General features: G+C 53.4%; 1 protein-coding gene across 1 annotated transcript in view; it reads right to left on the bottom strand.

Moving 5' to 3' along the window:
- CACNA1G (calcium voltage-gated channel subunit alpha1 G) overlaps positions 1-25,695 on the bottom strand; it is a 139,124-nt gene that overhangs the window by 98,027 nt on the left and 15,402 nt on the right. The gene's annotated exons all lie outside the window — the stretch shown is intronic.

Genomic DNA, 25,695 nt, shown 5'->3' on the forward strand with positions numbered 1-25,695 from the left:
ACCAGCTTCTCGGGGTTGGACTTGCTCTGGTTTTAGGTGGACAAGCCTGACCTGCTGTTTGGGTATGAGCGTGGCAAACCGATGGTGTGTTCTCCCCACGGTGACATCAGTGGCAACAGCTCATGTGAAAACCACCATGAAATGGAAAGTTGCTGAGTGCTGATGTGATGGATTAAAAAATTAAATTAAATGAATGATATCAACTTTTAGGAAACAGAAAAACCTCACACTGTTAATTTCCTCTCCTGGCAGTTCATGGAAAAGCACTTTAACAACATTACAATTTTCTATTAACCATGTCACAGCTTATCCCAGGGGCGTTTCCCTAAAGTCACTGCTTGAACTTTTCATTCCCAGTACAAATTAAGATTGTCAAAACCATAAACCAACTGCCTAAAAGCCTTTAAGACTGTGAGGGCCAGCAGAGCCCATCCCCTAGCCTGGCTGCTACCTCTTAGAGCAATTTTAAAGAGCAGAGCTGTCAGGACAGACTTTGGATGTTAATTTGGGGGTAGAATAAATTGTGCTGCTGCACCAAATCCTCATGGGGGTTGGTTCAAACCTGGTAGAAGAATTTTTGCATCCTTCTAAGGGTTATCTTCCAGCCTGGCCCACAGAACAGCCCTCATCTGGAGTCCTGGGTCCACTTCTGGGCTCCCCAGCTCAAGAGAGAAGGGGAACTGCTGAAGAGAGGCCAGCAAAGGCCATCAAGATTATCAGGAAATTGGATCATCTTTCTTATGAGGAAAGGCTGTAGGAACTTAGGTTTTTCAGCCTGGAGAAAAGAAGGCTGAGGGGAGACTACATCCACACTTATAAGCACCTAAAGGGTGGGTGTCAGGAGGATGGGGTGACACTTTTTTCTGTAGTGCCCAGTGACAGGACAAGGGGTGATGGACATGAGCTGGAACACAAACAGTCCCATTTAAACACAAGGGAAAACTCCTTTCCTGTGAGGGTGAGGGAGCCCAGGCTGCCCAGGGAGGGTGTGGAGGCTCCTTCTTGGGAGGTTTCCAAACCCACCTGGACACGTTCCTGTGCCCCCTGATCAAGGGGAACCTGCTTTAGCAGGGGATTGGGCTTGATAAGCTCTAGAGGTCCCTTCCAACTCCCACTATTCTGTCATTCTATAACCTGCAGGCAGTCGGGGCCACACTCCTGCCTGGGTACAGGCAGCAGCTTCCAGGCTGTAGGAAAATAAGCAGAACCCTTGTCAGACAAGAGCTTTCGCTACAACACGGCAGCGGGTGGTGTTTGGGAGCCCGTGCTGTAGCGTTATCTGGCTGGGGAAGAAGAAGGTGAGGATGAATCAGAAGGTGTCCCCACTGGGCATGCAGGGCTGGAGCTGGCAGCTCCTGCCACCCATCCTGGGCAAATTGCTGGGAAATCACATGGGGCTGAGTCACAGCTTGGTCCTTGGTAATCTGGATCTTTTATTGGGAAGAAATGTTTACAAGCTATGGGGACAGACATTCCAACTGTCAGGTTGGGGCTATGGGCTGCAATATTTAGCCCAAATATAGTCTGGTGAGGACAGGTGGGGACAGCAGCTGGAGCAGGGGCAGCAGCTGAAGGGGAACCCACCAGTGTTCCCCAGTTTGAGGGGCTGGAAGCATCCCTCTGCAGAGCCAGGAGGAACTGCAAAGTCCCCAGGAACACAAGGAATTAGAAAACAAACCTGGAAGACCCTGAATGGGTGCCAGGGGTGTGTGTCTGCAAGGGCTGGGAGAGAGATTCGGTGGGGAAGGGAGGAGGCTCAAGAGTAGTCTGTTTGGTTGGGTCCACACCTGCAGAGACAGAGGAATACTTCCCCTGACAGGCAAAGCTTTGTGTACATTCTTTTATGGTGGTGAAGAAGCCCCTGCACTGGGCCCTGCTCTGCTCCACGGGCTCTGTCTCAGCTGGGCATGGGACCTGTGTGATGCTTTGCCATGGTGGGAGGCTGCTTGGTGCTGGCTGGGGAGCTGGGAGCAGAGATGGGCACACAACCACACTGTGCATCTGCTTGGAGCACCTCTGATCTCAGCTCCTCCCTCTCCCAGACCTAGATCAGTCCCAGTGCTCACCCAGGACAGCTCCTCACAGCCCCATGACCAGCACAAAGGGCTGAGCAGTGGCTGCAATGGGAGGAACAGCATGGGACAGCACCCTCCCTGTCCTCCTTTGGCACACCACAGACAGCAGAGCTGTGGGTGCCCCTCGATGCTCATTAGGGTGCCAGCACCAGCACCAATGGTTAATTGCAAGCCAGTAGGGCAGTCAGGAGAGTGCAGCCCCCCCAAGACCCCATAACCTGCAGCACACAGGGTGCAAGGTGCAGCCAGGAGGGAGAAACGGCGACCAGCACCAGTACTACCCTCACCTGCCTGTAACATCCCACTGCTCAGAGTCCCAGCACCCCCAGTCTTGGCACAGGGGGTCCATGCCCCCACCCAGGGCTGGTCCTGCTCTCCTACCCCACACTCCCCACCCCCAACTCCTCTTGCATAAGCAAACACCCTGCAGCCTGAAAACAGCCTGGAGAAGGAAGGGAGGAGAGGGGGGGGCGGGCCCAGGGAGCAGGAGGAGATTTTATTTGCTGATGGCAGGTTTTTTTCCCCAGCTTTAACCGCAGCACCACTTATCAGCACATCGCTCCCTCAAGCAAATACATTTCAGTCCAATATAACACTTCACCCTGATTAAATATTCCCAGGACAGAGGCCCCGTGGTGCCCAGGGCACTATGTTAATGTGCAGCTCATAGATCAGAAGGTTGAGGGGAGCTCTGTTATATATTTTTGCTCTTTTTTTTTTTCCAGCTGAATGAAACTTCAAGCTCTTTCTCCTGCTAATGGGATTTTCAGAGGCACACAAAGTGCTGATGGCGATGGCTTTGTACCGACCCTCCTTTGAGCTGAGAGGCTGACAAAAGGAAACTCTTCAATTAGTAAAAGCAGAAGGTGCTTTATGGAATGCTACTCACTGCTGGGGCGTGGGCAGCAAAGGGGCTCTGGGAAGCACCAACAGCAGTGTTGGTCCTCATCCAGCAGCTAAGGTGAGGAAGAGGAGAGGGCAGCAAATGCTGGGGGCAAGGGGCAGTGGTGGCACTGGCATTGCCACTCACCCCAGTGCTGAGCTGAGCCCAAGGTCCATGAGATAAATATTTACCAGGAGTGGGGCTGGCCTGAGAGGGGGACACATAGTAATGCAATGGGGATGACATGCACACAGCAGGTAATCACCCACTCACTCCATCCCATGGGTGTCAGAGGCTCTGCTTTTCAGGGCCACCTGCTCACTCCAGCTTATTCTTAAAAATCCACACTTCTACCATCAACTAGGTCAAGACAGGCAGCTGAAATGCTCACACATTCCTCCCAATTAGAAGAATCTGCTTCTGCCACACAGAGATATGCAGCAGCACTTCTGGTGGAACCTCTTAAAATTCATAAGATAAAAAGCACCAAGGAAAAAAAAGGAGGAAAGAAGTCACTCACTTGTTATGAACAGGAGCCTTTGCAGAGAGCAAGAGCCCTCAGCCCCCTTCCCACCACAAGCAATCCCCGTGCTACCTGCCTGTGCTCAGCAGAGCCTGACCTTCCCTAATTAAGAGGCAAGAGCCCCAGATTCAATTAGCCAGCGCTACCCAGCTTAATGTAATCAAAAGAGAAAGATATTGTATTATGCTCTCTATGATTTGGTTGCAGAAGTTTGGATCAAATTCATCAGCAAGTGAATTAAATGGGAAGCTGTTGCTCGAGGGCAGCAGCAACCAAAAGGACGGCGGGCACAATGCTTGGGCCACAGATGCCCAGGCTCTCTGCCAACCAGAGCACACACACAGCTCCCAGTGTCCTCTTTGTCTTGGAGAGGGCAAGAGTGGGCACCATCAGCATCATCTCTTCCCAGGGATGGTGGTCCCTTCTCCCCAGAAGCGCAGGCAGCACGGCAGTGAGCAGGGGCTACAACCTTGAACCCTGGGATAAAATCCAACCATAGAAAAACACTGAACTGCCTGGATGCAGCCAGGTGACACCTCAGCTCCTCTCTGCTGCCTGGTTCAGTGAAGGGAGAGGTCCTTCAGACCCACAGGCCATGACCATGGCCACAATCAGGTCCCTCATCACCACCCACAGTCATTTCTCCTCTTCCAGGCAAAGCCTCCGCTCGCTGGGACAGTGGTTGGGGTTTGACAAATGTGCAGCAAGTGCTGGCAAGGCCTGGAAATTTTTGTGCAAATGGGATGTGCAAATTGGGTTGAAATGACAGCCTGCCCCTGCAGTGTCACCAAGTCCCACCAGCTTAGGAGTGACACTGGGATAAGCTGCAGACGTTAATGAGAGCAGAGTTTTAGGCTTCATTCATATCATCATTTCCAGAAATAGCCCCTTTGACAGGAGCATAATGGGACTGCCAGGGTCTGGCCTTTGGGGTGGGGGTGGGGGGTGGGCAGGAGAAGGCAGGGACTAGAATCCTAAAACATTAATTCAGATCATTTGCAAGGGAAGTTAAAAGTCCTCAGAACTAATCTGCCTCATGGATGGAAATACTAACCCCTGCCCAGCTTCACCTCCAACTGCATCAGGCCAAGGGGAAAAAGATCTTTATGTCATGTCCAGTTGAAAGGTCACAGGATTCCCATCACAACCCTGGATATTTAACTGGATGGGGTTTTTTCCACACTATATTCCTTTGAAAGCAAACCCAGAACCCATCTTTTGCTTTTAGCATCTCTTTGGATGCTGCTTGCCAGAGGTGCTCTCAGAGCATCCTTCCCTGCTGAATCCTCTTGCGGGGCTTACAGCTGAGCCCTGGCAGAGATCAGCCCTGCTAATCATCCTGACACGGTCTGTACCCCACAGGTTTGCTGTCCCAGGTGCTTTTCAAGATGTGGTACCTGCCCTCCCCTCCAGGGAAGGCAAGAACATGATGAAGCAGGGAGGATGCAGCAGGTTTACAGCCCTTCCAGCAACATCGTGGCACCAGTAAAGCTGCTTTGTCCTGGTGAGGTGGGTGACCTGCTGCAGGCACACGTCACACAGGATGGAGCACACACACATCTCCTGCCTGTGGGGATCTGTGCCAGGCAAGCCCAATCACCAGGGCATTCCTGGAAAGCAAAGCCCAGGGTTGCTCCTCCAGTAGGGATGCAGCAAAGAGGTTTAACAATTCAAAACACTGCTCAGGCAGCATTTGCACCCTGTGCCTGACGCCTGCCCCATCCCCGATCACTGCATCTGCCAGCCCAAGGACACGCTGCTGGGAGCTGCCATGACCCCCCTGAGCCTGGCACATCCCCAGCTGTGGGCTCTGAGCTGGCAGAAAGGAGGGCAAGGAGCATCTCTGCCTCGTCACTGCTCTGTAGCTCTTCAAAACCGCTTCCCTGACAGCACAAACAGACCCAGGAGATTATCTCAATTCATGCAGCTTCACAGTTAAACCTGGGAAACCAAAACAGGGCGAATATTCATGTCAGTGTTTTTGGAAATTTCATCTCTAATTTATTTTCTCTTGCAGCTGTTGAAGGGGATGCACCAGCAGCTCCTTCCCTCTGCCACAAAACACACACACTCCGCTCCCATCCACAGGGCAATGGCCAAATAACTGTCTCCAAAGGCCCCATAACGCACAACAGCAACTGTAAAACCCCAAAGTAGAAGGGAAAAGGGGCTTGGGGGAACTAATCACCTTATCATTCCCCTAACAAAGACTTGCAACCAGCGCTGCAGGCAGGAGATGCTGCTCTCCTCTGCCTTGGAAACACAGCCACCTCCCAGGGGGAATGGAGGATTTGCTCAGCAGCACCAAGGAACCCTGCTCAGCTCCCCAGGTGATGAACTGAAGAATGATGCTGATACTTAAAGGGGATGAAGCTTGATTAAACAACAACAAAAAAAAAAGAGATGTTCTGTCAAAAACAACCCCCAAAAATCCTGGTGAGGTTCTTGTTTGCCTTCACTGTTTTGGAATTGTTTCCTCATCACCTCTTAGATTTGTACTTTAAGGGTTTGGGGTTTTTTTACCAGTAACCAAAAAGAGTTTAAATACTAATTGCTTAAAGAGAAGGGGGAAAAAAAGAAGATATAAAAAAAATCCTGCAAGCTGTCTTGCATAATCTCCAAACTTCAGGAGCTGGAGCTTTTAAGAAAAGCCTTAAATATTGCTTGCAATTAACTCCCGAGCAGGGAGGGTTTGGCTGCTGGCAGCCCAGCCTTGGGACCAGCATCTGCAAGGATAGGTGCTTTAAAAAACTAAACTGAAACAAAATGTCAAGCAAGAGCACTTCAGAATTTATTCAGGCTTTTCATCACAGTCCTTCCTGGGATGGAGCAAGGAGGGACCTCCTACCTGTCCCAGAATTACACAGCAGGGATTGAAACACCAGCCCAGAAAAGAGACTCAAGAAAAGGAAAGGGCTCACACATGGCCCATAGCCTCTGGTGAGTGGGACAGGGCAGGGTGGAAGCCCCATGGGGCTAGAGCTACCCAGGGATTTCACCAAACACTGGACCCCAACCCTCACTGCCCTGTCTTGTCCCAAGGGAAGAGGAGAAGTGGGTGAAGTCTCATTCACCCTGAAGCTCCAGCTCCCCTTAACCTTCCTCTCCCACTGGGTTAGCCCCTTCTGCTGCCATCTGAGCAGCTCAGGGACGAGCCCTCCTCCCATTCACCCCACCAAAGAGGGGTGAAGAGGTGGAAGTGTGCCCTGGCACACACAACCCCATCCTCCTCCCGGACCTGTCCCATGCAGCTCCCAGCTCATCCATCACCTCCCCTGACAGAGCCCTGGGGATGTGCTCACGTGTGGCATTAACATTGTCATGACCAGTAAAATCTTCCTAATGGACTCTTCCTCTGCAGGAGAGACCTGGGGCTACCAGTTAAAATACATTAAATATGCCAAAGCTCTTGCTGGTGCTCAATAATGTATTTCAGACCTTTTCTCCCACCACACCTTACCCAGTGCACGGTGGCCAGGCACTTAACCCCCAAATACATATATTTTTAAACTCACTTACTGTAAACTTAATAGTGTCTGCCCTTAAATCTCCCCTTGGACATCTGCAAGAGAAAATAACCTAAAGATGAGATTTCCAACCAGCACAAGAGTCCTGGGACATGCCCACAACCCCCAACACTGTCACTTCTCTTGTGATGTGCAGCCTCAGCTGTGCTCCAGGACAGAGGAAAACCCACAGAAACCCAAGTCAGTGCTGCAACATGGGCAGATGCATCTGCTTATGCAGAAAGGCACCTCGTGCAGAGTTGCCAGAGGCTCTTCTCTCTCATTGAGAGACTTGGGATATTTGGGATACTCCTAAGTTCCTGCCATCCCTGATCCAGCTTGCTGCATCACCCAAGACAAAAGCTGTTATGCAAGGCTTCCGAAACAAGTTGCAGTGAAATCTTTGTAACATCCTACACCGACACATAGTTGGGATATGTCACATATTTGTCTTATTTTGTTCCTTCTTTGTCCTTTTTTTAGTCTCCTTCTACTTTTTCCCCCTTGGAAGTACGCTGGTTCCCATGGAAACAGTGATGTTATGGGTATGGACAGAGCTTCAGTGACGTCCACAAGTTCAGTATAAAAGCAGATTTATGTAACAGTTGGTGAAATGAAGCAATTGAAGGGATGGCTCTGTGGGGCCACACATGTGGCATTGATGTTGCCACAGCAGAGATGCTGCACTGGTCAGGAGGGTTCACACTGAAGTGGGAAAGAAAGAGAGGGCAGGGCAGAGAGCAGGAGATCCCAGATGCATGGGAAGGTGGATCAGGATAAAACTGGCCCTAAATAGATGTATCAATATTTTTAATAACTGTGTTTATATATTCATTCATTTCCTTGGACAACATCTCTCTCCCCTCACTGCTGGAGCAGAGAGTACACAAGGGGCCATTGTACTGACCCTGGGCACAGAAAACCTGCTCCCTGCACTCACCTGGGAGCTGCAGGAGGGAAGCAGGGTTCTTGCTGCTGCCCCAGCCCCAGCAGCCATCCAGGACCAAGTAGTGCCCGCCCCAGCCCTGGCAGCCAGTGCCTGCCTCCACTGGCAGGGAAGGAGATCCCCTCCCAGCCAGACCCCCCCGAATGGGGAGGGGAGCATCTCCAGGAGGCTCCTGCAGGCTTCAAAGCCTGAGCAAAACAGACACATTTCCTCTTTTTCGCAAGCTTATGATTTAAGTCCCTTCCGAGGGCAGCACACAGATGGAGGGGATGTCTCTCCTCCTCCTCCATCAGTCCCCGAGGAGGAAGCCCAAACAGCTTCCAAAATGAGACACTGCCATGCCCAGAGACATGCCCCCTCAAACCCCCCTCTCTCAGAGGCTTGGCTGGCAAGCTGATTCCAGCCCTGCTCCATCCCGGGGACCTGCTGGCAAGAACCAGCCTGTGCTAACTGTCCTGGCAGCTCCTCCGCTTCCCTTACCATCCCCAACATGCCCTGGGAAGTCTCGACAGACTCTGCTCCCATTAACACTGGGTTAACCCCCCTTGGCCAGCAAAACACTAGCCCCATCTCTGCAGAGCCAAAATATTCCCTGTGGACCTGAAACATCCCCTGTGAGCATCAGCACCTCACCCTGTGCAGGTGGCAGCAGACTCTGCCTCCATCTCCCCCGGGGACCACTCTCTCCACCCCCAGCCTCATCTCACTGAGGGGATGCAGCCCCCCAAAGCCCTCTCAGCCTCCAGCATAAGCTCGAACTCAATCCCAGCCTATTACATATCCAGCAGGCAAGTCCATGAAAGATTCATCGGGGACAGGGGGTGTCAGCAGCTGCAGATGGAACCGGGACAGCTCTGCAGGGTCAAGAGCAGCCGCTGGTTAATTAGCACTTCTCTAATAGCCCGAACAAGCGGCCGGATGGCCCCGGGCCACGGGAACCGAGGGAGGACCACGGGAACCGAGGGAGGACCACAAAACCCGGCGAGCCCGGGGCGAGGCGGCAATTCCAGCGCATCCTCGCGTTCGCCACAGGGATCCCGGCTGCAGCTGGAGCTCGGGCAGAGGAGAGGGAATTCCCTCTGCTGACTGAGGGCCAGGGGAAACCTCGGCGGGAAGAGCTGTTAGTGAGGAGCTGGGATTGCGAGCAAGCTAAACAAATCAGCTCCATCTCCATCCGAGACGCGTGACCGGCTTCTACCCCCCGCGCCCCTCCCACAGCCCATCCCGGTCCATCTGCAGACAGCGCCTGGGGGATGCTCGAGGGTGGGTCTGGAGAGCTGGGGAAATGGGGGCACAGGGCAGGAGAGGTGCATCAGAGCGAATCCTCCTGCAGCCGAAGATCATCCCAGCCTGCAGAAGCACCCCAGCCTGCAGCAGCAGAGAATTGCATCCTGCAGCAGAGAATCCCACCACAGCAGCATAGAATCCCACCCTGCAGCAGAGAATCCCACCCTGCAGCACAGCTCATCCCTCTCTGGGCAGATTTCACACCTGTCAGACCCACAAAATCGTTCTCCAGACAGGCAAGCAGGTACAGGGCCATTTCAAAACACCCATCCCTCTGTTCTCTTCCATACTTTGGCAAACACATTCCAAGAGATACTCAGGCTCTGGGTTTTGCCCATTTGCACTCTACAAACGGGCAGCTTGGGGCTCAGCAGAGGAAAAGGGGAGAAATGGGGCAGATGCAGTGTGAGTCGAGACTGTATCAGCTCCAGGATGAGCCGAAAGCAACTGTCTCTCATCCACATCTGCACCTTCTCATTCCCAGCCCAGTACTTTAATTGCAGAATGCTAGAAGCTTAAAGCCCCTGAGGACACCTGGCCAAGCCATGCAAAAAAAAAAGCTCAGGGGACAAATCCAAGGACGTACTCAGCATCATATTAACCCTACAGACCGAGACAGGGCAGAAGGGCTGGAGGGATCAGCACCACTGCTTCCAAGAGGTGCAACAGCCTCCTCTGGGGCAAACTCTGCTCAGGGCTTTGGAGGATCATCAGGATCCAAGCCCACTGCCACACAACTGAGCCCTTTCCACTTCACAGTTTGCATTAGCCAACACTGGGTACAATTTTCCATGCAAAGCTTTGCTGAAGAAACATAGCTTTAGGGCAGCTCAAGGTAGCCACAACATATTGTGGCTGTTTTCTGACCTGGCTTCAAGCTGAAGGAAAAAAAAAAAAGAAATTAAAAATTAAAAAATCCTGTTGTCAAAGTCTGAATATGATGATGATTTTTCCAACTGGCCTGCTTCAATGCCTCAGAAACAGAGCCAACAGTTCCTTACTAAAAATACATCCACATAATATATAATATTTTGTTGCAGGTTAAGTACTTAATTAGACAGGAACCATCTTACATGCTTTAGATTTTAGAGCCTACAATAAAAATAAAAGCAGAAAACTAGTGGTTTTCAGTGTAAACAGAGCAACACTTTTCCAGCAGGGATGAGCATTAAGGTCATTTTGCAGGTGGGCAAATGGAAGTCAAAGCCGCCCCAGCCCCCAACCCACGGCCTTTTCCCCCCATATGGAAGAGGTTGCTCCTGCCTGTGGTGTGTAGGGAGGGAGAAGCCAGTTCATGGGTGCTGTGTTCCCTCAAAGGGAACATCTCTGGGAGATGCTCAAGCCACGAGCTGTCCCTGTGCTGTGGCACCTGACTCAGCTCGAGATGTCTACAAGTCCCGTCGGCTGCAGGAACTGAAGCATCTTGACACCATGTCAAAATCCCACAGAGACTAAATGTGATGAGAAGCCATCACAGGCACAGGGTTTATGTGGAACAACAGAACACAGAGTCTGCCCAGGGCTGAGGCATCGTGGGGAGAGGGAGCTGGAGCAGGCTGGGGGCCTCGGGCAGGGCTTGCTGCCTGGTGCCTGCCCAAGTACTTGGTCTAATTGCTCCCTGTATGCAAATTCATGGCTGGGAACTCATGATTAGCAGCTGGCTGGCAGAGGAGGAGGAGGGAGGAAGAAGCAGGAAGATAAGGTCAGGACAGTGCTCAGTACACCCTGCTGCAGAGCTGAGTTCTGCTGTGGCACTTGCATGGACACGGTAGGGGATGCCACCCCAAAACACCTGCCAGCTTCAGGAATCCACACAGCTCCAGCACAAACCCTGAGCTGGGCACAGACATGTTCTACTACACATGTCACATCCCATTGCCTGCTGCTACTGCCTAAAAAACCAAAGGTAGAGATGGAAAGATGCACAATCCTAAGAGGCAGTCAGGGGCTCTCCAGTGAGGTCTCTCATGCTGAGGACTTGCAGACAGATTTACCCCTCACTGCCACCAGTCAGGATCTGGATGGTCACAACTCAAGTGAGAGTCTATTAAACACAAAACATCCCATTTAATTAGTGTCAGGCTTCATCAGCAGCTGACAAAAGGCAGGAGGCTCAGCATGGATGGCATATCACCTGTGACACCTCAGAGAGAGGCTCTGAGCTGTGCACTCCTGTGCCAGCAGCACCAACCGTGGGATGCCACTGGAGCCAAACCCCAATGCAGGGAGAGTGGGAACTGAGTCACTGCCATGTTCTGATGCCTGTCACCAGTGTCACAACCTGGCATTTAAAATGGATTTGTCATGCTCTTTCATTCTGGCAGGATAAACCCTGGAGGGTGCTGTGCCCTGGGAGTTGTTCACTGTTAGAGAGAAACCAGGCAGAGAGACCCCAATAGCCACAGAGGATCCATTGCCACATCCCTTCCAAATTTCATCTTTGTTGAAATGGGACAAGGGAACAAGGTCAGTTTGAGCCCATTTGAGTGGCAATTGCCACTTTGAGGGTGTGGGTCCTGCTGTAAGCACTGCTGGGGGGCTGGATGCTTTTGGAGCAGGTGACCTGACCCTCACCACTAGCAATCACGAGGCTGGGACAGAGGTGGGAAACGCTCTGGTGCTCAGTCCCTGGTAAGCAGCTCTCCATCCTTTCCTCTCCAAAACTTTGTTAGACCAAATCCAGCCCTGGCAGCAAGGTGAAGCCAGATCCCATGGCCAGATCCAGCCCTGCACACTGCTGTGTCCTGGCACAGCCCCTAGCTGCTCTGGAAAAGCCTTTTTCAGGGCATTTGGCCACTTCAGAAGCCTTACACCAAACAATTTCCAACACTTCTGATCTCTCCAAAAGCTTCACAAAAAATGCCCCCAAATCCCCAGGTTCCCAATCTCCTGCCCATCACCCCATCCTTCCCCTCTTTGGCTTGGGAAAAGCAACAAAGGCAATCTCTGGCAACTCAAAATACCTCCAGAGTTGTTCAGTCCCAGCCCATTCCATCACCACCTCACTGGGAACCCATGGTCAGCACTAGTTGCTGCAGAGCTCTCAGTGGGGACATGTCAACCCACAACCAGTTTCAAAGTCACAGAGATATCCAGCCATCCTCCACACCATCAATTAGAGGTTCAGGGTGCAAAATTCAGCTCCAACCATCTACAAGGCTCATCAGGCAGGAGAGAGGAGCCAGCACAAAGCCAGCCCTTGGGTCTGGCACAGCAGAAACACGATGGTCATTCCCAAGATCCAGGTTTGCACTCAAATCTCAGATTTTTAAGTATTTGTTTTATCTTTTGCCCCCTTCTCTGGATGTGACTCATCCTTAGGCAGCACCTCCAGCCAGCACACTGCTCCTGATGAGCTGCTATTGATTTACTCCATGTGCAGACAAGCTTATTGGGGAATAAGGGCGCCTTGTTCCCGTTCCAGGATCCGCGTGTCTGCGCACATGGAGTTAATTAAGGGTGAGCTCCGTGCAAGAGGCAAACCCTCATCAAGCCCAGCACCTAACGAGGGCAGGAAGCCCTCCATAGCCTGGCCTCAGCACCTTCCACAACCTCCCCTCATCCCCAGAGCAGGGGGATACTCAGTGAGTGCAACCGGAGCGGTGGGGTTGGGGTGCTGGCCCCAGGGATGCATCCTGCACCCCTTCACTGCTCCTCCAGCCTGGGCACAAACATGGACCCCCTCAAAGGCTTTCAAAGTGCAGCTGCTCCCCGCCAGCACTGGGCTCCAGGAGGAGGCTGGAACGGGAGCAAGGCGGGCTTTAAAAATTCATGTGGAACAAAAGAATTTCCACAAAATAAAAATTGCAGTTTCTTTTCCATTAATAACATATTACAGCCTCACTAAAGAGGCTGCAGGCTCCAGCTCTTGCCCTTCTCTGTCCTGTCTCCCCCTCCACCACTGCCTCACCATCCCCTCGTGCTCCCCCTGCACTTTGTGCCGCTGTTATCTGTGCCGAAAGCTCTGAAATGGCCAAAAAGCCTCCAACCTCCCCACCTCAGCCCATCGCTGGGAACTCTCTCCCGTCCCGTGTGAGCTCCTCATTTGCCCTCTAATGCAAAATGGATGTTTGAATTCCAACTCATAAAGCAAAAAGCAAGAAAGGAGCCGAAAATAAAGCCATCAGGCACGGGACTGATCCGTGTTTGTCTTCTTCCTAATTCCATTATTGCTTTGAAACGAGCTCTAGATATTGCTGCTCCCTCATTAACGGCTGCTCTGCTTTCCCTCCCAACCCCCGAGGCTGGACCCTAATGAATCCTGCAGCCAGAAAAAGGAGGTTTTTAACCACAACAGCAACAATGCAGACAAGCAACTCGGATTAAAGCCTCTCACTCTGCTAATATTTAGCTTTCCTCCAAGCCTGCAAAGAGACAAGGTACTTGGGCTGAGGAGAAGAGGTGCAGAACCACGGAGCATAGTGGGACATGGATGCTTTCAGGCACTCACAATCCATTTACACCTCATAAAATTCTCATTGCTTTTGCCTGGAACAAGTGCAGTGACCGTACCAACCCTGATTAAAGATGCCAGAATGTTCTGCAGCCCTGGGCTGGAAGGTGGCTGCCCCAGCACAGCACGGGGCCAGCATGCTCTGGGAGTGCTTGATGCTCGGGAGGGAAGTGCTCCCTTGCAACTGGGGGGGGTTGTCAAATGCCTCACTTTATGGTATAGGAGAGATTTGGGGGTGATTTTGGTCTCCTCTGCAACATTGCAAGGTGCAATCAAACCCAATCCCTCAGGGCTCTGTCCTTCCTCTTATCCCCACTCTTCGTGCTGAGATGCAGATGCAGTCCTGGGGCCTCTCAGGGAATATTTTTAAGCAGGACAACCTGGGAAAACCTTCCCAGCACCAAGTCCCTTCCCTCAGCCCAGTACTATGGGCAAAAACATCCTGTGGGTGCTGCTCACAGCCCAGAGCATCGCTGCAGGCGGAGGCTGGGAGGTTTCCCTGCCTGCATCTCCACCAGACAAGGAAGAGACAAGGGAAGAGCTCAGCACCTCATTTCCCCACATGCCCCCCACGCTGAGGGACTAGGGGCTCTCATCACCCCCCAGCTGCTCTCAGCCTTGTGCCTGCTCCCACACTCCTGTCTTTGGCTGCAAACAGTTGCTCCGACTGTGCTCAAATGCTCCGGGGACGGCGAGCACTGCCAGCAAATACATTAGCGACAGCAAAGCAGCTGGGGGGAAGGAGATTGGCTTTGTGCATCTTGCCAGGCTGCTTTTCTCCTGCCTTCCCTCTCAGCAACTGTAAATAAGGAGGGCTGAGCTGGATTAGAGCTCACTGTCCCAATCAAGGGTACTTCTGCACGTCCTAATTAATTTCTCCCTGATCTGGCCTTTCCCATCCCATCCGTGCCGTGGCCATGCTGCCTGCTGCCCAGAGAGCCAGCGGGGCAGGAGGTACATTTTGGACACCCTGGGGAGGTGACACCTCTAAATGACCAGACAGTAAATACAGGTGGGTTCCTGTCAGAAATAGCCATGAACCTGTGGCACAAAGGAACGTGCCACAGACTGGCTGAAACAGGGAAGGAGCAAATACACAGGCACAAGGTCACCAGGCAGCAAGCAGCAAAATGCAAAAGCCTGGGTGCTTCACCCTGCTTCAAGGATTGGTGGGTGCCCAGCACCCTGCTCCTGCTGCAGGCAAATACTGACCCCACACTGCAGCTCTCCAGGACTCTGCCAGAGCTGGCACTGCATGATGCCAGCAGGAATCAGGAGGAGATGGATTTATGCTTTGCCCCACCACCCCAAAACCCCTGCCAAAAGCAATACGGATTTGGGATGGGGGAGCCTTGGGAGCATCTTCCAGCCCTAGATGTGCTCAGTCTAGTTATCCCTCTTCAGAGGGAAGTGATTTTTCAGGAGGAGAAAATAAGCATAAACCAAAAATAATGCAAGCTCTGGCAGGCAAAGGAGAAGATGCAGGTGCCAGGGCTGGGACCAGCCCTCGGTCCCAGGAAACAGTTACTGCAATTCTCGCTCATCTCATTACACCAACAGACCCTGATCACAGAATGCCCAGACAGGCATTTTGGAAACAGCTCCCACGTCCCAGAATGACCCACAGGCCCCTGTCTGTCCCCAGATCCAACTCATTCAGCTTTAGGATCGCAGCTGATCCCGCTTCATCCAAAACTCAACTTCTGCACACGTTTCACTGCTTATTCCTGGTGAGACTGACCCCAGGGACCCGGCTAACTCTTGGCTGAGGGAGTGAGATAGTGTTTTCCTTTCAAGGGATTTTGCTTTCTCTCTGGGCTGCAGGAGCAGAGCAGGGCAGCAGCAGGACAAGGAGCAGAGAGCAGCAGCTTCAGCCTCGCCACACACTCAGGAGGAGGATGGTCCTCACGCTGCCACAACCCTCCTGGCCCCAATTCCTCACCTGAGGAGCCATGTGCAGTTTTGCTGCTGGGGTTAGTGTGGGTGCTTTGCCCACCTCATCTTCCTCTCTCCCTTCACTCCCTGCACTATTTATTACTAAATAAATTTCAGAGGTTGGGGTGTGATAATGGAGCTGAAAAGACTGGATCTGCTTTTGCTTTCCAGACCAGGAGGGATCCAGCCTCCCTTCCCCAGCACTGCCACGGGTACTAAACTCACCTGGCTAACACACAGCTGCCCCAGACAGAAACCCTTGATTCTTCTCTTCAGTTCAAAGAAATTCAGATAAATTCCCTCACTAGCTTCAGCACCTGCTCCTAGATCTTATCAAGGCTCACAGAGGTAGCACCAAACCAAGGGAAGGAGGTTCCCTCTCCAGACCTCTCTGTAGATCTAGGGAGCCAGACTCACTCCAGGTTTTACCCCCAAAACTTGACCAGCAGCCTGTTAAAATCAGGTCATTTATTTAGCTGCTTAGATCTGAACTTCAAACAGCTAAAATTAACCAGGAAAGTTGCACTTTTCTGGCTTTCTCATCCCATGCCTCAGTTTCTAAAACCAGGGAAGAGAAGAACAATTATTTCTCTCCAAGCCTTTCGAAAGCACTTGGAGCTCTTTGGATGACAGTGCCATTTGGTACAGACGGATTCATTATTCTTCCCCTCCATGGAGCACTGTTAAATCTTTCTCCATATAAAGTCATTTTCTAAATTAGGTAAAGACGGTGAGTTTTGCACTGAGCACATGTGGGTATTTTTATAAAATGTTTAAAACTTCTTGTCTGACTTTTCCTTCCCTTGAAGGACAATGTTCCGAATTAAACCCTTCGGTGACCCCGTTTCATTTCACCCTTGAGGACTTCTCAGCAAGGCTTTGCCAAAAAGTAACCTTAGTGAATTTGCTTCGTTGCAGGTAATAAATGGTAAAGTTTGGGCTGAGTGGGAAGAGAGAGGGGACAGGGGTGCTCTGGGACAGTCCCCAAAGGGTTTAACACATCGGGTTTGCTACCCAGAAGCAGACAGGCGAATCCCCACGAATCCCACAGGAATGGCTGTCACAGACGGAGCCTCCAGCTCCTCTCCAGTTCCCAGCCCTGCCTCGTTTCACTCAGCTGCAAATGCTGCCAAAGCAGCCCCGTGGCTGCCTGCTCCACTCCCCAAACTGTGTGCCACAGCAGCAGGACTCAGGCTGCTCCCCAGGGGAGAGGGAAGATGCTCTCCCTGCACCAGCTCCCCTGGGTCCAGGGCTGGGGACAGGCACACACCTACAGAGGATGTGACCATGAGGTTAATCCTCAAAGATCCCCCCTAAAGAGGTGAGATTTTTTTTCCTGGGAGAAGTGGATGATATTGCCAATAACTATGGGGAGATGGGGCAGAGGTATTTCCACAGGGAAATACAGGTCTGGCAGGGAGCCTGCACTGTGGACACACTCTCATCCTACCCCTGCTCTGAGGAACGGGTGCAATTTCCTCTGCATCAGGGAAACAAGATGCAGACAGGTCCAAGGAGAGGGGCCAAAAGCCAGGACAACAGAAATAAGAAGGGGAAGGTGGCACCAGACCTGCAAGGTGCCAGCTCCAAGCAGGGAGGTATTTCTCTGCCAGGTACTCACCCTTACCTGGTTTCATTGAGGGCTGCAAAGCCACAGTCCAAAGCACAGATGAATCCTGAGCCCAGACAGCAAACATGGGAAAGGTCACCCCTGCTCAGGTCCAGCAAGCTCAAGCAAAGCTGCCACTGTGTCAACAGGGAGAAGGTTTGAGACAAACCAAAATAAGACATCGATGCTGAGAAACGTGCCTGGGAGGGGGTTGGTGAAGGTTTCATGCCTCAGCTGTAGCAAGCTCGAAGAGGAGGTCACAAGGGATGCTGTCACCAAACAGCTTTGGGCTTTTGCATGGCAAACCAGCCCCTTTGGCTCTCCCCCTGCCAGGAACGTGCTCAAGTGGGCTCTGCCTGAGAGCTGGGCACAGGGAGCACCCTCCTCCCAGCCTACAACCCGCCTGGCCCCAGGGAGCGAAGGGAGCTGGGCATGCCACAGATTCCCCACCACAGGGAAGCTTTGAAGGGGCTCCAAGTGCTGGGAGCAACATGACCATCAGTTCCAGATGTGCCCAGGAGCTATGGAGACACTGGGAGCAGGGAGTGGGAACTCCTCTGACCCCTGGCAGGGGAACAAATGGCTGCAGCAACAGTAAAAGCAGGCGGGTGGGACGCACAGGAGCTGTGACTGTACACTCCTCCCTCCCTGCAGCTGCCCAGGACCCCAGACCAGAGCAGGGCTCTGCCTCCATCTGCTCACCCCTGCATCACCTGCAGTTTCTGGGGCTTCCCACGGTGCCCCCACTCCCTATGGGAATAGGAACAATCCCAACAGCCACAAAAAGGACCAAACACAGCAGGAGGAAAGGACACAAATTGCCCCAAGGGACACAGCACAGGGACAGAGGATGGCCAGCACTAGCCCTGGCCTCCCACTGCCAAAATAAAAGTTTCTTCTCCTCCCAAATAACTTCCTGAGCTTAAATTTCTGTTATTTTTAACCTCGCTGCTGCATTATAAATACCCATCGGGTCTGGTGCTCGCATCCCCAGACAGTCACTGCGGGTTCCTGCTCCAGCTGGGGCAAACTTCATGGCTTTACTTTTCCAAGAGCTCATCTGAAACCTTGGAGAGAAGCCAGAGAAATGACTGACCTGCAGGGAGAGGCCAAGGGAATTGGAGCTGCCCATGGGGCTGAGGGTTTGGGACGATCTAGGACTGTCCCTGGTCGGAATGGAAGGGGTGGCTGGGAATGGGCCATGCGTGGGTGGGAGAGGGGGCTGGGTGGGGGATGTTTCCCAGGAAAGCCAGGATTCTCCTGTGGAGAGCATCCAGAAAACATTCCAATGCTCTCAATGTGCACATCTTGGTCTTTCTCACCCAAATTTACCACCATTTCAGGTCCCCGGGGTGCCAGTCACCCAGCTCCCTAGAGATGGAGCAGCGTGGGTGCAGATGGGGCAGCAGCAGGGCCCCAGACACTGGTGAGGCTCCATGCCACTGTCACAGCCCCAAACAAACTCCTTGGGGTCAGCATGGCATGGGAGGAAGCCATCCCAGTGAGAAGGGATGATGAGCAGAGCATGAAAGATGCTCACACCTGGGGACAGATGCACCAGGGGCCACGCAGGGCGATTGCTCTCACTGTCTGCAAGAGAGAGATTAGAAAACCTCCCTGGTTGGTGGACACAAGCAGCAGAGGAATTAAGAAAAAATCCCCAAGAAGAGCTTTTATTGCAGCTGCTCCAAGGCATGAAGCCAGCCCAGCTCCACAGGGCTCCCAGCACAGTCTCCACAGCCACAGCCCTCCCGCTCCGGGGGGTCCCCACACAGGCAGGCTGGGGGAGAAACACACTTTTTCTTAGCAGCTTGGAAACTTTTCCTAGTGGAAGGTTCCCCAAAGCACTGGGAATTTCAGCCTGGAGCTGTTTACTTTCTGTATTTCTGCAGATTTCACTTGTGGTTCAGAGGAATTCAGGCACAATTAGAGGCACTGCCACTCACCCAGCACAGCATCGGGACACACTGCCCGCCCAGACAGGCAAACCACCTGCCCACCCAGAGACAAAGGGCTCTGCCCTGCACTCCTCCCTCACACAGAGGTGATGGCCAAGGCCAAGAGTTGCTTGGGAAAGGCTTAAGGGAGACAGATTCCCACTGCCAAGCCAGGAGAGACACTTCTCCCAGAGCCATCCTGGCAGAGTGAACAATCTCCACTCCCTCTGGACCCTTCCTTGCAGGCAGGAGATTTGGCTCAGTAAAGGTGCTGTTCAACAGCCACTCCCCATCCCATCTCATCCTCTCTAGCCCTTCCTCCACCAGCACAGAGCCTCACAGTCCTTCAACCACCTCAGCTCCAAACACTTCTGTCTAATTAATTGGCTATAAAGGATAAATGAGAACAAACTAGAAGGAGGAGGAAGTGGACAGATCTTGTTAACTAGTTAAACAGTCCTGGGATGAGGCTGTGTGCAAGGTGAGAGTGCCCCATGCCAGGGCTCAGCAAGCAGCTCAGCTGCCTTGCTCCCAAGCTTGCACAGGGCTTTCCCCACTCAGACAGCTTTCCCTTCCACTTTCCCCAGCCCAGGGATGCCTTTGAAGGGAACAGGACAGCTTTTGCTCCCCACAGGACCAAGGAGGCAGCTCTGCTCTACAGGAACTTGAGCTTTCAGCACATATTTTTAAGGATGGACCGCAGCCTAGGGATTGGGGTGCAGCATCCTCTTGGGTCACTGACTTTGCTAGACTCTGGCCACTCTGCAGCCTCCTCCACATCCAGACTGCAACAGGGATTCTGCCCAAAATATCTTGGGGGATGAGTTTAGAGATCCCTCGTGCTGCCCAGACTTTGTACCCGAGTAGGAGTGAGAGAAACAGGGTCTCAGCTGGCCTTAGGCTTGCTGTGGGAAGGCTCACAAGCAAACCAATCCCCCAGGCACTGGAAAGAACAGACCTGAACCCAAGCCCTGAAAAAGATATCAAGTGTGGGGAGCCTGGGGCAAGTCTGTACCCCAACATGGCAGAGTCAGGCTGAGGGGAGGCTCTACAGAGCACCCGGTTCAGAGACAAGCAGCTCCATCAGCATCACCTGCCCCATCCCACTGCACTGGGAGCAAGAGAGTAACAACCACTATCAAAACCAGCCAGGGAGAGACAAATAGCCCAGTGTGTACCACCCAGTTCCCTCTGTCCCCACTGCCTGGCCCTTCCCTCGCTTCCCACGGGCTCCTCTCAGCTGGGAACAGCAGCGGCTGAGAAAAATCAGGGATCGGCTGCAGCAAACAGAGTCTGAATGACAAAGGCCCACAGCTGCTGGTGGCAGAGCTCTGGTTCTCAGAGACACATCTCACCCCGTCGGGGGTCAGCAACCCCCGGGGCGAGCTACGTGTGTGAATCAAAGGCAGAGGCAATCAGAGCCACCCAGCTCTCACAGGCAAAGGGGCTGTTTGCAAACAAACAGCTCCAGCCAGGGCTCACCAGCGGAAACGGCGGGGGGAAGGAATGCTCTCCAGTTTAGGAAGGTTGGGATCTACTGGTGGGCAGTCCGAGGAAGGAATGTGGTGACGTCCATCCAGCTAATAAATTAGGGAGATGAATTATTCAGGATGAATTATTTGTCCTATTCTCCATCCCTGTGAGGGGCTGAGCAGCCCGGGCACAGCAGGAGCCAGAAAGCCCAGGGAGGAATTTGCTGTGGCTGCTTCCAGAGAGGATTCAGTGCAGCACTGAGGGGTTTGGGCAGCTTTCACCCCGGTGATGGAGAGAGTGGGGGAACAATAGAGGTTGGGGGCATCATGCCAAGAGCCATGCTGAGGGCCACAGATGTGTTCCCATGATTAGTGACAGACCAGGACGTGGCTCATCTGGGTCACTGGTGGTGACCAGTGTGTCAGAGCAGGGTGGGCAGAGCACTCTGACTCGATGCTGTCACCTCAGAGCAGCAGTTGTGTGCTCAGGGACACACTGGGACAAGGGGATGCAGCAGGTCTGAGATGGGACAGCTCTGCCCTGCACCTTTCAAACAGAACCTGGGTTTATGAGGCTCTGAGGATCAACCTGAGGAAATAGGTGCTGAGGAACAGCACCTGCCCAGATCCAGTATTTATATCTGTATTTCAACAAGTAAAACACAAAAAGTGCCTTTGTGAGCAAGAGGAAAGTCATGAGTGGTGGGAGAAAAGCCAGAGAGCTGCCAGTTCCTAATATTCATTTCACATTGTCTGTGGAGGATGATGCTCTTCCCTGCCATTCCTGCATTACTGATGGGGAAACTGAGGCAGGACAGCTCTTTGAGGTTTCTTCAGCCCCTTGTGACCCTAAATCCCTGGGAAGCCATTGGTGCAAAGGCAGATCCCTTGAGATATCCACCCGGAGTATTGCTCACACATAGGCATTCCAGGGGGACTGGCTGAGGGATTGAGACAGACAGAGGGACAAGCCAGCAGAGGCAGTTCCCCCTCAAATCTGCTTTCATGGGGCTCCCCCAGCAGAGCTACAGGACCCTGGGGAAGCTGCAGCAGCAGGATGATGGGACACAGAGCTGCCTAGTGCCCCCCCCCAAGAGAATAGGATCACAGGGCTTGCTCAGCCCCACAGAGACCACCTCAGGGATGCACCCCTCCTTCCTGCCACCACCCCCAGGCAGGACCAAGCACCCCATGGGGCTCAGCACAGCCCCTCTGTGCTCCCAGGACCTGCACAGAGGTCAAGTGGGACCAGCAGCCTCCCAGTCAAGGGCTATCATTACACATCTTGCCCTCCCCGGGTGGGAAAGGGGCTCATGGGGCACATCCTCCCTGGATCAGCATCCAGGAGCAGCTTCCAGCACTGGCTGCTCCCTCAGGGAGGAAGCGGGGAGCTGGGGCTGGGGAAGGAGGAGGGTGTGCATGGAAGGAACAGCATGAGAAAGCCAACCCGCTGCCAATTGTGCCAAGTTGTGCAATGCTCAAAATGTCACTGTGGGTTCCTCTTTTGTTTCCCTGTCCCTAAGCAGGGCCAGACCCCCCTGCCATCAGCCCCCTGCCCCCACAATTTCATTTCTAGCAAAGCCAAAGGCTCTCCAGTTTCCCAGCAGCATCCTCATCTCAGTCAGCCAGTGCCAACTGCATGTTAACAAGAGAGAACTTGGGCCAAAGGGAATATGCCCTGCCCTGGGGGTCACTAGAAAGAGGCTATCCCCTCCAGCAGCCTCTGACTGCCAGCATGCTGCCATCCCTTCCTTCCTGCCTCCCTTTTCTCTCCCCAAGAGAAATATTTTGCCTTTTTCCTCCTTCCAGGCAGCAGTGCTGAGCCACTCCTCATCCCTTCAGCCAGTGAGCAGCAGATCAAGCACCAAGCAACACTGGGGCAGCAGCAGCCTCATCCTGCATCCACCCACAGCAGCAGCGATGCTCTTGATGCCTCAGGACATCCCCAACCACACTGGCACCTGCACAGGGCCCTGTCCTCATCCTCAGTCCCATCACTGACCCAGCATCAAGAAACTACTCAGAATTGGGGCAGGTGAGGTGGCACACAGCAGCCCCAGCCCCGTTATCTGCTCAGCCGCCCTCCTTGGGAGGCAAACCCAGGGGGACCCACGTGCCAGCTTCTTTAGAGGAGAGGGTGGCTGTAAACCAGAAAGAGAGGAAGAAGAGCCTCGTTAGAGGTTACACAATGATTTCTTCATCAACTGAGGCTGTTCCACAGAGGGGGCCGACGCAGCCGCTCTGGGTTTGGCCAGCACCAGCTCTTGGCTGTGGCCAGCCGGGCTCAGGTTGCAGGCAGGGTGAGTGCAGGCAGCAGTTGCCAGTGCCTGTTGGATGACAAACGGGGCCATAATGCAGAGTGACAGTGTTTACTCTCCCCTTCCCACAGCCAGGCGTGCGGTGGGTCCCCGCAGCCCGCCCGGCGCCGGCCGCCCCGACCCCTCTCCATCTGCGGAAGGATGCTGAGCCCAAAACCTCTTGGGGAGGTGAGGGGAAAAGAGCTGGGAGCACAGCCCCCTGCTCCATCGTGCCAGCAGTTCCCCTGGCAAGGAACCAGGCTCAGTAATTTTAGAAGATGCCAGTTTGCTCAGGCACCCGCCAGCCCTCCGGCAGCAGCCTGAAGCTCCCCACTCGCCGGGCAGGCGTGGGCCAAGGCGGGAGCGGTGAGGAGCGCCCGGCGCTGCCAGCTCGCCCAGCCAGCTGCTCCCCCGGCTGGCCCAGCAGCTGGAGTCGTGGGAACACACCAGAAATCACTAGAAAAGCATGAAAACATAAATCATGCTCCCCCTGGGCGGCTCAGGCTGGGGCTGCAGGCGAGGGGAAGCCGCTGCTTGCGGTGTTTCTAAACTTGCCAGGGCTGGGCTCACCAAGAGAAATGACAGCCAAGGACAGGGGCTGAGACCATGGACACCTCTGAGGGCTGTGCTCAACCCACAGAGTGCCAGCTGGAGCTGTTAAACCACTACTTGAGTCTTGACACTCTTCCAGCACCAGTCACCTACCCACAGTGGTACAAGGGGACACAGCTCGCACCCATCCTGCTGCCCTTACACCTGACAGCCTCAAAACCTGCGTGTCCTCTCTGTTGTGTTCTGGTCACAGGGCATTGCTGGTGGTGAAGGAGGAAGGGGAGGAGGAGGAAGCTCCCACCACCACTCCTGGCCAGCTTAGGTGCCTTTTTTCTACTTTTTTCTTTTACAAACAAAATCAAATCCACATATTTCAGGGTGCTGAGGTATTTCAAGCCACACTCGTTAGCACCTGCTGTGAGCACCTCCAAAAGCACCACTCCTTCATCCCCTCTGCCCACACACCCTCAGCAGTGACAGCGGGAGGGGAGGGGGGGGTCCCTGGGATCTGTGTCACCCTCAGAGAGTCAGCACAGGGACACAAGCACCAACCTTCTGCCCCCTGTGCTGTGCCAGTCAGGCAAAGGGAGATGCAGTGGGAAGGAGACATGCCCCTGCCCCACTGGGCAGCATAATTCCCTGCAGAGACCCGAAAGGCTCACTTGCCCCACCGCCACCCAAGCAGGGCAGGATCAGGCCCCGCAGGAGCTGAATGCCAACGGTACTCTCCCATTCCCCCTCCTCCAGCCCAGCTGCAGCGCGGGGCCGTGGGAGGTGGGAACGAGGCAGTGAAAGGTAGGGAACGTGGCACCAAACCTGGCCAGAAATAACCTCCTGAGCACAGCCAGGTTTTGCAGCCTTTCCCCCACCTTCCTCCGGCAAACCCGGAGCGTCCTGGATTCCTAACCTGGAAACGGAGCGAGACAGTGGAAATAGCAGCAACTTTCTCCCCTCCTCTCGAAGCATGGGGATGAAAAGCAACAAGGACTTTTTTTCCTTCTCCCCCACCGTGCTTCTCTGTTGTCTGTTGGGATCACAGACTCCCTGGAACGTTGTAAGCTGCCTGCCTGGCGATGCCCAGCGCAGCTGCACCCATGGGTGCCACATCACACAAGCACGTGCTGCTCCTCGGGGCGTCTGTCCTCGGGAGATAAGCCAGGCAAAAATCACAGAACCAGTCCTCCCCACCTTTCCCTGGGGTGTTCAACATCATGCAGGCATCTCCTCTCCCCATATACACACATGTTTTCTTGCAAGAACAATAAAGTAGAATAAAACTGTGCGTCTGGGAACGCTGGATGTTTGCTAAGCCACTACCCCAGTGATGCCCAGAATGTCGGCAGAGGGATGCCCACAGCTCCAGGACACCCTGACACTAACCGAGGGGAAGCACAGCTGCACCCCACCTCAGCACCACCAGCACATATCACCTGAAAAATCCACTCCAGCTTCAGCTCCCTGGGCTTGAAACATCAAGTAGTGGAAACAAAATGAGTACAGGGCACAGCTTGGGGAGATATGTGGATTTTCACAGGTTCTGGCAAGGCTGAAGGCAGAAGGAGCTGCCCAGCAGTGCCCTTACCACAGCATCCTTCAGCCCACAGCATCCTTCAGGGCTACAAACACAAAACCTCTGCCATCAAGGGCATCTGCCTCAGCCCAGGAGGGCTCAGCAGGCGCATCCCAGGCGCTGCGTGCACACGAATCCTCAGTGAGGATGGATTAGTTCAGTCACACAGACCTATTGATTCAGGAGCAGTAATTGGTCTTCACTGTTCAAATACCGACCTCAATTAGAGATACTTTTCCTTTTTTCCCCCCTCCTTTTTTTTTTCTTCCCTCCCCCCTTTGCTGGATCCTTCCCCTTGGCTCTGCTAGATTAAATACCAGAATACCTACACTGGCCTTGGGGAGACTCAGTGTTAACTGTACATTTGTATCTCATTTATAGTTGGGCTCTTCACAGCCTTAATGAGCATGACTCTGAAGGAGGAGGGGGGGTGGGGTTGGGAAGACACCTACTGCAGGAGCTGTTTGCTGCCAGGATGGGAGCTGCTCAGTGGTTAAGGGGGATTTGGAAGGGGCACTGCCAGCTCCTGGCTTGAACAAATCTCAGACTGGGCTGATGTTCAGCTGCAGCGACAGCACAGCCTCTTCCTGGGAGTTATCCCCTTTCTGCATCCCAAAGGAGGAGGGGGCTTTGTCCTGACACAGCCTGCC

This window comes from Colius striatus, chromosome 18, assembly GCF_028858725.1.
Source record: "Colius striatus isolate bColStr4 chromosome 18, bColStr4.1.hap1, whole genome shotgun sequence".
Lineage (NCBI taxonomy): Eukaryota > Metazoa > Chordata > Aves > Coliiformes > Coliidae > Colius > Colius striatus.